This window comes from Coturnix japonica, chromosome 1 (assembly GCF_054131305.1).
Source record: "Coturnix japonica strain WE chromosome 1, WE-NBRP24, whole genome shotgun sequence".
Lineage (NCBI taxonomy): Eukaryota > Metazoa > Chordata > Aves > Galliformes > Phasianidae > Coturnix > Coturnix japonica.
The window spans coordinates 18,201,068-18,210,254 of NC_140663.1; the positions used below are offsets into that span (position 1 = coordinate 18,201,068).

The 9,187-nt window shown below is 45.2% G+C and overlaps 1 long non-coding RNA gene across 2 annotated transcripts; it reads left to right on the forward strand.

Annotated features, from left to right (window-relative positions):
• The first annotated feature begins 269 nt into the window (after positions 1-269).
• LOC146762303 (uncharacterized) lies at positions 270-8,959 on the forward strand. 2 transcript variants are annotated; one of them, XR_014936278.1, is made up of 3 exons: positions 270-394; positions 8,333-8,401; positions 8,824-8,959. It is a non-coding gene; the product is annotated as an uncharacterized LOC146762303 (long non-coding RNA). The 2 variants fall into 2 exon arrangements; XR_014936273.1 differs by having other exon boundaries at positions 286-394; positions 8,318-8,401.
• The last annotated feature ends 228 nt before the right edge of the window (positions 8,960-9,187 follow it).

A 9,187-nucleotide genomic window follows, 5' to 3' on the forward strand; every position in this document is an offset into this window, starting at 1 on the left:
GCAGCGCCACCGGGAGCCGAGATCGGACCGGGCCGTGCTGTGGTCGCTGCTCCAGCTCCGGGAGCCGAGCGCCGGGCTACCGCGGGGCCGGGAGCAGGGCAGTGGTGCAGGGCAGTGGTACAGGGCAGTGGTCCTGCCTGGGCCGTGCCTGGCTGCAGCGGGGGGTCTCCTCGCTTTTCCGTGGACCTGGGGTACCAGGCGCGTTCCCGCGTTGTGTTGGAGATGCTCCTGAATGTGTAGGAGCAGTAATTGCCTCCTCTCGTCTTCTTAACAGGGAGAGGTGCCGCGGGGCTCCGGTGTTCGCCGCTCTCCCTGTCCCGATGTTGGGAGCCCGGCGTATGTTACAGGCAACGTTTGTAGTGAACTGAAAGTACCGCGGGTTTATCCCTCTCAGGTAAACCCTGTGCGAACACAGTTTCTGAAGGTTTTCCTCTCAGGCACTTCTTTCCTCCCGCAGAAACGCACAAATGAGAGTCTGTGTAAGCTCGTTGCTTTGTTGCTCCGGCATCAAGATCTGTTCTGCTCTCAGCTGTCAAGTTTGTCTTGACTCTAAGTAACATAGGGATGGTCTATTATAAAAGAGAGATGTTTTAGGAGGACGGCTCACATGAGCTTTAGGTAATTGTTTGGACTTGGCCGATGGCTTTCCATCAGTCAGACGTGGAGCAAGGAGGTGCAGGGGGTAATTAATGAGCTGCCATTGGCACTTGGAGCGCAGCCTCATTAAATGCTTTGTGCATTGGGCTTCCTGTTGAAATAACAGGAGCTGGTCAGAGCCGTGCTTCTCAAATGGCACGTGGGAAGTTGCTGAGGAGTTGTCATCACATCTCAGAACAGCAATACAAAACAAAACCCAACTCCAAGGGTAGGAAGCGTTAGGCTGCTGGAAGAGATGCTAACGTGGGTGGTGTGCTGTTACAGCAGGGTAAGACCATCCCACTGCTGTGGTGCTTTGCTCATGTTCTGCTTGGAGGTTGGGTCCTGCCAGCCCTGCCCAGCTTTTTGCCAGGCTCCAGAAGGCTCTGAACTGGCCTTACTGCTCCTTGTCTGGTGGGCTGAGCCATCATAAGGTGAGAAGGAACAGCTCTGGCATCCTGGTGGTTCGCTCAGGAAGGTCTGGATCCCCCACTTTGCACTTTGCTTGCTGGAAGAAATCAGGGGAGTCTGAGGAGGAGGAGGGAGATGGGACCTCCTGAGGAAAACTGGGTTAGTCGCATCCCACAAGCCCTGGGAGGGATCCAGGACAGAGGAACTTGTGGGCTGCTAATGGGCTTGGTAAGACCTCACTTTCTAGGCTGCTTTTTCAATGTCTGGGCTTATGGCCAGGCTGTGCCCAAACTTTTGGCAGCATGCCCTGGCATTACCGGCTGGGCAGCTCTCTGTGCACCCTGGCTGTAGCTCCCTGCCTCCCAGCACTCTCAGCCCCTGGGCCTTGGCTGGGGGCCCTGCCGCCTGCCCCCACCCTGCCCGCTCTATACCCAGCACTCTGCTCCCTGCTCAGGGCAGGCCCACACCTGCCACCCCCACTGGCTGCCACCCATGTTGTATTGCTTGCCATGCAACCCTGCTTTGCAATGGGGGTCCCCAGGCCCAACCTAGGCCTCAGCCACCTCCTAATGCTCTTCATGGCTCCCTCTGGCTGGAATGCTTCCCTGTGTCCGCTGTTGGCTGTGTTTCTTGGGAATATGCCTGTGGACACACATGGACAGAGCAGTGGTGACAGTTTATTTAATTTGGGAGAGGAGCCGGTGAAGTGAAGCCGTGCTAAATCCTTGGCCCATCCGTAGTGATTATGTGCTGTGCATTCGACCTTGCTTGGTGTGACAGGGATTATAAAGCTGAACTCGAGCTTGAGGTGGCCACACAGCATCCCATCCCATGGCGCTGTCTGCTTTGCTCAGCCTCTGCACCTTGCTTCTCTGCAGGGCATGTGCAGCAGTGCTACAGCTGCAGTGAGGCCCACACTTCTGCACAGATGTCTGCAGCAGGACTTCTGTTATCCTGAAATAAAGCTGTACGACATTGCTGGGAGCCAGGCCTGCTTGTGGAGGAGCAGTGTGTTCATGGAACAGTCTTCTGCCTCTTCTTTGTCCTGGAGGCAGCATGCTGTCCTCCAGCCCCACAGCCAGGCATGTAGCTTGCTCGGTTCCCCAAGTGTGTGGTACAGGGAGAAACTCCCCAGTCAGCCCAGAGCTGACTAAACAGCTGCACAAGAAAAACTGTTTGCTATTGAAAGACTGTTCCACTCTCACTTAAAAGGTAGAATCAAATCCTAAATACACGAATGCTTAGAATAGAGCAACAAGTGATCAAATGATTAGCAGCTTCCCAGCATCTTGGTATTCTTAACTATCAGAGGCACTTACACATACACAGGCACCATGCAGAGCGAGGGGTAAAGCCCTGCCTTGTCATTCCTTTGTAAGGACAGAGATAACCAGGCTGCATGTGAATAGGACACTGGTCCAGATTCCAATTTCCTATTTATTTCCTCCCTCTGCACTCCCTCTTTCTCTCCTCACCTTGTTATCATCTGTCTGTTGTTAAGCACATCCTTCTGTTTTTCCTCTGCCTGTTGTCCTTAATGCCAGGTGCACTGTGTGTGCCTCTTTCCCTCTTCCTTTCCCAGAAGTGTCAGTTCTCAATATTATCTGAGGCATGGCCATACCGTTTGTGGTGCCAAAACCTTCAAAGCCCATAAAAAGCAGAATTTCCACCTGTCATTAAAAATACCTCACTTGCAAGCAGCAGGACTGATGAAACCTGGTTCCCTGAGGCTCTACATCTGACTTGCTCATTGCTATAACCTTGTCTCCCATGTCTCCTTCATGTCCTGTGTGACGTCTCTGCTCGGCGGCAGGAGGGACCAGGGCGGTGAGCATGCTGCCCAGCACAGCTGTCAATAGCTGCATTCCTTTCCCGTTTCTCTGTTGGAAATTGAATTTGAATCACTAGTACTCTGATTCTATGAAACTTAATTATGTGTGAGACTTGTACGTCTTTTATGCATTTGTTTGCAAGTAGCTGATGTGTTCTGACATATTTATGAGGGTCTGATGGGCAGATAAACAGCCAGATGACTGATTATTGGCCTTTAGAAAGGAAGGTTGTTGTCTTGTGGCCATGGAGATAACCTAAGAGCAAACCAAACAGCTAGAAGAGAAGCTCAGATCCTTTAAAGTGATTAAAATTGCACTTTGTGCAGAAGATTTTGGTTGTATCTGTTCCCACATGTCAGAGAGACATCACTACAGCTGGCCTCTGGATCATGCTCATCTCAGTTCTGTTGTGAAGAGAGGAGAATGGAAAGGAAGGGGTGAGTGTTCCTCCTGATGGAGGCAGTGCAGAAGCTGAGATTCAGGCTGGCTTTGCACTTTTGCTATTGCTATTTTGTATTGATGATGGAATGTGAAGAACTTGAGAAGTAGGACTCTATTTAAATGGTTTAAATCTTTTGATTAAGGTGTAAGCCAGGACTCTACCAGATTTCATTTCACCCTCTGTCTGAGCGCAGAGAAGTCTGACGTCTTCAGTCCTGACAGGACACTGCTTTGTCTTCCACCATTGACTTAAGTGACCCAAATATACATATTTATATGTTCACAGTCCATAAATCATCCCGGGATCTACTTTTTTTTGGGCTGAGAAGTGCCAGATACATCTAAGGTGTTACTATTAGATTTGTGAAGTGTCACTGCAAACATCCTGAGTTTCATGCCCTTTGCACTGGAGTGCTGTAGGAGATCAATTTGTATACATTTGCCTATTGCTTGTGGTCGATGAGTTTTTCGATGCCCATTTTTCAGCAGTTCAGAAAAAAGATCTTCAGTGGTGGAATAACCCAGGGTTAGTTGTGGGATTTCTTTCATGTTTAACTTTGGTGGTAGACAATATACAAACCACATGGAATGGAATATTTTTTCATTATTTTCTAGCTAGCCCTTCCTCAGAAGATTTGTTTACGCCTGTGCAAAATGTTACCCAGCCAGAATTTTGCTTTTGTTTAATTTAGCAGACATTTTGCATATACTTTGCTACAGATATAAATTACTGCAGAAAGGTATGAGATAGAAAAACAGCAGACCCTGGATAGGATTTCCATGTGGAATCTGCAGAAAAGCCTTATATGGATGTGTGCAATGTGTGGATGCATGTGCAGAACTATTAAATGTATCAGCTTTCGCAGTGAGAACTTGACATCCTGACACAGCCCTGGTTACACCAGATTGCGTGTGAGCCCAGTTAGCAGATCCTTGGGTAATGAAGAGGTTCATATGGGCAATACTTGTATTTTTTTAATGCAACCTTGAATTTCCTGATGGATTTGTCTAAAAAGAAGCAAAAGATGGTGAGAAATTTCAGCATAAAATTTAGTCTTGCAGCCAAATGATGCTTAAAAGAAAAATGAATGTAAAATGCTGATGAATGATATTCAGCCCTGCCTTTTTTTCTCCACCTTTCTTTTAGAGTAAGTGCTCCCCACATGCCCACTTACACACATGTATGTATATATGAACCAGGCAAGCCAACATTTGGGGGACTGACCATTGGAATTAGTTACCTCTCGTGTGCTGCTGTGAATATCTCTATACTGTAGAAAAAAAGTAATAGAAATTAATCTACTAATATCTAAACTAGTTTTATAATGGAAGGATAGGCTGTGGGAAGACAATTACTGCTAAGTATTTATGATTATAGCGCTTTGTTCAGAAGTGGAAAATCAGAGTTAAGTATTTTATGCTGGAAATAATGCAGCTTTTCACACTAGTATCCTCAGATAGCAGATAATTAATATTTTCAGAACATACGTTGCAGATTTTTTTTTGTGTTCATAATATTCAAGTGTATCCAGACTGTAGTAGGTAAGCGCACAGCTGAAACAGTAGGAATTTAATGTGGTACAACAAAGTTATAGAAGCATTTATTGCTTTAAAAGGTTTAGATCAATCAGAATTCATCAATGCCGTCTCAGTGAAGATGATAGAAAAATAAAGTATTGACTACTAACACAGAGGCTGTATTTTACCTTTTTATTCATAGGAAGATTTCCAAGATAATGTAGGTATTTTAAATGACTAGCTGTGCTTCCATCATGTGATGGCAACTAATCAATAAATCATGTGTCATTGTTATGGCTCAGCATGTCAAATAGCTGCATTTCAGTGTCCATATTTACAGGTTTTGAGCTTTTTTTTTCCAGTTGTTGTTGTACATTTCTAGCTCATTAGGCCTGATTTTGAAAGTGGTTATTTTCACGTCAATAAAATCGGTAGAAAAATCACATCTTATCTGTTTCTGCCAAATGGAGGAGATGGAATGGGGTAATCAACGAGAAACTTCAGTTGCTTAACATTACTTGCTACCCCATGTGGGTTTACTAAAGCAGTTTCTCCTCACGGGCAATGTGAAAAATAAATACGCTGCATTCTGTGAGAGACGTCGGACGTTTTGATGCTCTTGGGAAATGGTAAAAGGATGAGTGCTTTCAAAAGCAGCTTTTGGCATGCATAAATCATGAGGTTTGTACTGAGGCCTGGGACTTCCAACTCAGATGATTTTGGTTAGATATCAGTGTGAAGATGAACTAATAGTGTTTTGATTGCCCTGCCCGTCTCCATTACTTTTGCCTTCCAGAATTCCAGAACCACATCACTCTGCCATGAATGAATATTGACTCATGGACAGGTGAGCCTGCTGATCAGCAAACATCCAGACCTGTGGCTTAAGGACAGCAGCAAGCAGCTGAAAAAGCACTGACTACTGTTATGGTCTTCCATTGACATTAACCGCATTTTGAGCACCTTTGCCAGTGTGCCCAAGTACCAGAAAATGTGCTCTCAATGAAGGCACTTGGTTCAGTTTGGGCCCAGTCCAAGAAAGCAGTGTTTGTTCTTAGAGGGAAATATTATAAAGAATTGGCCAAAATGCATTTACTGTCTCTTGTCTGGAGTAAACAGCCCTCGCTCATCAGGATATTGCAAAATCTCAATGTCTTCTTCGCATTGGTCTCAGAAATGCCTTCTTTCATGTTTTAGTTTATTAGAAGATTATTCTGGACAATGACTCAGGACATAATAACCCACATGTTTATCACAGCCATGTCAGATAACTGGAACTCATGCTATCTGAAGTGAACTGTGAGGATTTGCGTAGGTTTCGGCAAGTACAAAACAGATGCTCTTCCCAGTGGCTCTGGTTTATGTATGTACAGGCAGTGAGTCCGTGCTCATATTCCTTCCCTGGCTGCAGCATAAGCAAACCTTGATCTCCACTCCTGAAGAGATTAATCGCTCAGGCCAAGGCTGTATTTCACTCTTAATAATTCTTGTAGAAACTGTGCCCCTCTGGAATGAGGAACAAAACAAAGTCTGGCATAAAATTTGTGAGAGCTGAACAAAATTTAGCTGAACCAAACCAGCTGTTGAACTGTTTTGCACAGCAGCTCCAGTAAATTGGGAATGTGATCACTTTTTAGGTAATGATGAGGTTTCTTTCTCTTCAAGAGAACTGTTATGGCATAGATAGATTTCTGTTCAGACTTCTCTTAAAAATCCCCAACATAAACTCCTCTTTAGGCAGAATCTGGATCTTAAAAGTACCAGAGGCATCCCAAAGTTTGCTCTGATATTAATTTTACATAAAAGATGTTCTGATGCTGCAGTGAGGACACTCAGCTGACCTTGTCCTGCTGCTGGCTTCGTTGCACTGCTGCTCTTGTATGTGTTGCTGGCCTTGTCCTGCAGCTGGGCTCCTGAGGAGCTGTGGAATAGGAGGGAAGACCATAAGACCTAGTGGCCATGAGGCTATGCTCACTTGCCCACCTCCTTGCACACACAAGGCCTTCTGTCTGCACCAGCTCCTTTCTTGCTGCATAGCCTTTCTGCTTGGGCAGTATCTACAGTGCATGGCAGTTCACGGGCCCAGAGGACTGGAGGGGAACTCTAAGCTCTTTAGTCCTCAAAGCATTATCACCTACACCACTGGGAAAATTATGATGTGATTGTCTGACTTCTGAAAATCTCCAGTGACAGAGTTGGCACTTTGTAGACCAACTATCTACTGATTAACTGTTACTTTAATCCTAGCCTGAATCTTCCTTATGCTTTCTAACCAGGGAGCTGAAAATGGGTATGTTGTTCCTGCCTCCTTGCAAAAACACTCTCTATATATTTAAAGACTGATCTTCTTTCAGTCTTTGTTTCTTTACACTTATTCTCCCCTGTTAAACATCTCACATAGGCAGTGCTTGCTAGGTCTCTGATTGTCTTCTGGTCCCGCTTCATCCTCTAAAATGTGTTTTTAAACACCAGCCATGATCCTGTGGCTGAGCCTTTACCAGCAGTGAGTAGTGAGGAAAGATCACCTCAGGTGCTCTGAAAGTTGTACTGCTGTTTTATGAAATTTGGAAGTCTGAGCTAAGAGCACTATGGGGAAATTGTGCACTGAAATGGAGGAGAAGTGAGCCATGCTGGCGAGAGAAAGGCAAAGCCTTGCAGTTGATGTTTTTGCTTTTTTAAGTATTGCAGTGCTTCCAGCAAAAGTAATGCTTGGTATGATTAAATGACCAATGTCAATGTTATAGCACCCTGAAGACGTTTAGTCTTGCTGGAATTGTTTTGCTTTACATTTAGGCTTTTTTGTCCATTTTGTTGTTGTTTTCCTGTCTAAGGAAAACAAGCCTATAAAATTAAGTAGTAAAAATAACATACATTAACTAGTACAGTAAGCGACTGGGATGACAAAATCCACTATCATTAGAGAAAATAACCAAACACACATGTGGAGTTTCATCTAGATAAATCTAGACTCCTTTTACCTGATGGAGTTAAGCCATGTCCTGCTTAGCTGTTCAGTGCCCAAAGTAAAGTACCCTGCGAGTTCAACTGTATCCCAGAGGTGTGATTCCTGGAGCAGCCATCTCATACCAGCAGCCTGCAGCCTGCGCAGAGAGGCTTGTTAGGAAGATTTGAACATCCAGACCTGTGCTAAAGCTGCAACCGGGGCTCATAGCCAGCTGCTCCCATCTCCAAAATCTTCATTCTGTAACTACACTGCATTGCCTTCAGTGGCCCACTCAAGCAGTACTCTCAGCATGGTGCTACATGGCAGCGAGCACATGAATGCACAAGAGTAGCAAATGATGATTAATAGAGAGCTCGCCTCTCTGTTACACTCTGCTTTCCCTCACAAGATGTCCTTGATAATTAATACCTCCAGGTGGGTTTTCACATTATGACTGAGCTATTTACACTTCTCTTTCCATGACCAATGGTCCTCTCCAATCCCCTTCTCTGCTACTGGCCATGTAAACCTCCAGCATCTCTTGTTCCAGCTCTGGCACACATCAGATGCCCTAGTGAGCCTGTCTGAGGAACCAGCCACGAGAAAATGACAAGAAAAGGTGATGTATTGTTCCTGCTTCCCAAACCCATAACTTTTTTTGCTCCTAGAGCTGGTTCATCATGAGCTCAGGATGGTGCTAGCAGCAGCACGAGGGTTAGAATGGGGTGAGGGAGGTGGACATGGAGGCAGTGGGCCAGTAGAACAAGCACAGAGTCAGACTTAGCATCCTTGCCAGCTCTCCAAGTATTTCATTTGTGTGTCTCTTCTGGAATCTGTGTTCCATCAACAGTACCTGAGATTCAGCTCCTACCTTCATCCCAAGCTGCATCTGTCTGCACTTGAAGAAGGTGGGAAGCTTAAGAACAAGAATACTGCAAAAAAGACAATTCAATTTTAATTCTGACTTTCTTTAAAGAAAATACTTTGCAGACTTTTACCTTTAATCATCTATTTTTTTATTATTTTTTTTTTTTCTGTAAGAACAACCAGTCCCAGAAGAGAAGTCAGTGATGCATCAGGAATATTCATGTATCAAGCTTTCTCATTGCCAGCTATTGCAGAGCACAGTGGTGCTGTTTGTGCAGACTTCTGCTGCTTTCCTGCCTCTGTCAATCAGTGGAGAATAGAGGCCATGGGAGGTTGACAGAGACTGGAAAACATGGGGCATAGGAGGTGGCCAGAGAATTACAGCTGACAAGCAGAGGACTTGTAAGAGATGGAATATAAAGCTTTATTTCAGTTTTCCTTGTTAGGATGCTGTTAGGCTTCCTACAACAATGGCAAACCTGATATTATCTAAGCAATATTGTATGACCAAAGGCTGAATGAGGCTCTGTCAGGCATT